Here is a 2,907-nt window from a genome sequence, read left to right as displayed (position 1 = left end):
CTAAGTCTAACTCTCCCTGCCCCGTACCCTAATCCTCCCGGTTAGTGCCTAACCATACCCCCCCCGGTGGTGCCTCACCCTAACCTCTCCCCTCCCGCAGCCTAACCCTAAGCCCCCCATGGTGCCTAAACCTACACCCACTCACGGCTAAAAGATAACCCGGCCTGCTATACTTACGATTGGGATGCCGACTGTTGGCATCTCAACTGATGTCAGGATTCCAGCACCGGTGTAATGCCAGCAGGTCGGGAATCCGGCACCAGGATTAGACTCTTGCATCTCATACTGTTTCCTAAGTATTATAATTGGACATCTTTAGAGCCCTGGGGGTAAATCTACTAAAGTGAGAGCTTTCAGGAGTGAGTTTTAGAAGATATGTTACCCATAGCAACCCCTAGAATGTAAACAGACTAATGTTAAATGTTGCTAGACAAATAATAGTTTTTCTCTGTTCACTTCATCTAAACCCACTGTATGGTTTACCCTTCCACAGATCAATATATTGAGTAAAATTACTTTTAATTTGCAGTGTCTTAGTAGAAAAAAGGCCTAATATGTTCTAGCAGTTTAAAAGTAAAATAAAAACAATAGTTATTTAGGAAACATCTCATTTGGTAATTATAAGTCACGTTTCACTAGCTTTACCCAAGCTATTATTACTCCTAGTTTTTGTTTTAAATATCATACAGTTGCTATAGTGGTTTTGTTGTTTACATAATGGGTATTGATATTTATTTGTCTTTATTTCTAGCACCTGGTGATATGTTTCGGCTACCTGAGCCACAGCCCCAAAACACACCTCAAAATTCAGATCAAAGCAATCCAGATAAAGTCTTTGACTATCTCACCAGCCCGTGGTTGGTAAAAGTTGTACCATCGGTGTACATCATGGTATTCATCGTGTCTCTACCACTCAATGTAATGGCGATCATCATGTTCCTGTTCAAGGTGAAGGTCAAGAAGCCGGCAGTGGTGTACATGCTGAACCTGGCAGCTGCCGATGTGCTCTTCGTTATTGGGCTGCCTTTCATGATCACTTATCGATTCTCCCAAAACAATTGGCTAGTTGGAGAGGCGATGTGCCGTTTCTTCATTTCTGCCTTTTACTGCAACATGTACTGCTCCATCCTGCTTATGACCAGCATGAGTGTGGACAGGTTCCTGGCTGTGGTTTATCCAATGCAGTCTCTCTCTTGGCGCTCACTTCGCCAATCTTGGCTGGTATGTCTCTTCGTCTGGATAATATCCATAGCCAGCACTGTGCCTTTCCTTATGAGCCAACAAACTCAATACGTTTCCATGTTGAACAGCACAACTTGTTATGATATACCGGCCAATGAGGAGCTCCTCGATTTTTACATTTACTATTTCTCCACTTTTCTCATAGCTTTTTTTGCATTGCCTTTGATAGTTACAATTGTCTGTTACACCGTAATCATCCGAAGGCTGAGCGCCACAGACATTGAGAGCACATGTAAGAGGTCCCGAGCTGTGGTTCTGACTATGATTGTGCTTTGTGTGTTTGTACTTTGTTTTGGACCAACCAATGTTCTCTTTTTGGTTCATTTCCTGATTTTTTACAATCGATCTACAAGCGAGCTTCTGTTTTTCACCTACCTGATTTGTATCTCTATCAGTAGCATCCATTGCTTTCTTGATCCTCTTATCTATTTCTATGCATCCTCCCAGTGTCAGCGATATGTGTACAATTTGCTGTGTTGTAACAAAGCAGTAAGCACAACAACGCTGGACAGTGAAACAAGGCTTACAAAGGTACAGTAGATGAAAGCATAAAATTATAATCTACTCTATTTGAAAGAGCTCTTCTGACAACTGCGTAAAGATGAAGTCATCTGACTCACATGCAATATATAACAGAATGGAAGTCACAATACCATTTTAAAGACAAAATCTATAGTTAATTTTCTGCCCTTTGGAAGCCCAATAGGTCAGTCAAGGGTGTAAAATTCGTGGGATCCCTGAATCGGTACAGCCCTCTGAACTTTCTGAGCTCGCTATGGCTTTATTCCAGAAATTACTCTCTGACTTGCCCCCCACACAAATCCTTCTGGATCGCATACATCATCTCCCTAAAGCTCGCCCCTGACAACTCTCCGCGAGACACTATTGTGAGGATGCACTATTGCCATGTGAAGGAACGCTTGCTTCGGGTATCTCATGACACGGACTAATTTTCAGCAGCACTGGGCAATCTGCAGTTATTTGGCAATCTCTCGCCAGCCACATTAAATAGAAGACGATCATTCTTCTGCATTACATCAGCCTTACGGCAAGCACAAATCCCATACTGATGGGGTTTTCTGACAAAGCTTATCATCACTTATGCCGGCTCTACGAAAGTGCTAGGCTCCTTGGGTGATGGCATGAAAGCACTGGCAGATCCCATATGTTGCCAAGTCTGCTAAGCCCATCCCTACGGTTAGATTGGTCCTTAGTGGGCAGTAATGGTTGACTGATTCCATTCCTAGATTGTTTTTTGTAAATTCTAGGTTTGATTCCTTTTGCTTTGCTGTCTTGTTGCCTCACTTTGTCCTGCTCCATTATTAGAAAGTTCCTTAGGGTTACTCAGAAAGTGTGTTCTTGGCCAGGTTATCCTTCTTTAATTTAGTCCTGGACCCAGGGGCCTATTGGCCTGGATGGCCCTTGCCAGGGGCGCCAGACAAAGGAGGGGTTGTCGACCGATGTCATTAGCAAATGATCCCTGGTCTCCTGTTGTCTCCTCTGCTCTTACCAGTGTCCTCCATTGATTGCTAGTGTGTATCAGGCTTCTTATATGTCCTTTTATATCAGAAACATTTAAAATTAGAGAGACTACTTTTTTTTTCCAAATATATCTCTTCCCTACAATACCAATCACCACTCACTGATTCCCATATGTCAACCATG

The 2,907-nt window shown here is 42.9% G+C and overlaps 1 pseudogene; it reads left to right on the top strand.

Moving 5' to 3' along the window:
* Nucleotides 1-906: 906 nt before the first annotated feature.
* On the top strand, nucleotides 907-1,782 carry LOC148508950 (proteinase-activated receptor 1 pseudogene; annotated as a pseudogene).
* Nucleotides 1,783-2,907: the final 1,125 nt, after the last annotated feature.

This window comes from Taudactylus pleione, unplaced genomic scaffold (assembly GCF_031769625.1).
Source record: "Taudactylus pleione unplaced genomic scaffold, aTauple2 ptg000333l, whole genome shotgun sequence".
NCBI lineage: Eukaryota > Metazoa > Chordata > Amphibia > Anura > Myobatrachidae > Taudactylus > Taudactylus pleione.
Note: the sequence above shows the minus strand (reverse complement) of the source record. Positions and strands in the feature narration are given on the sequence as shown.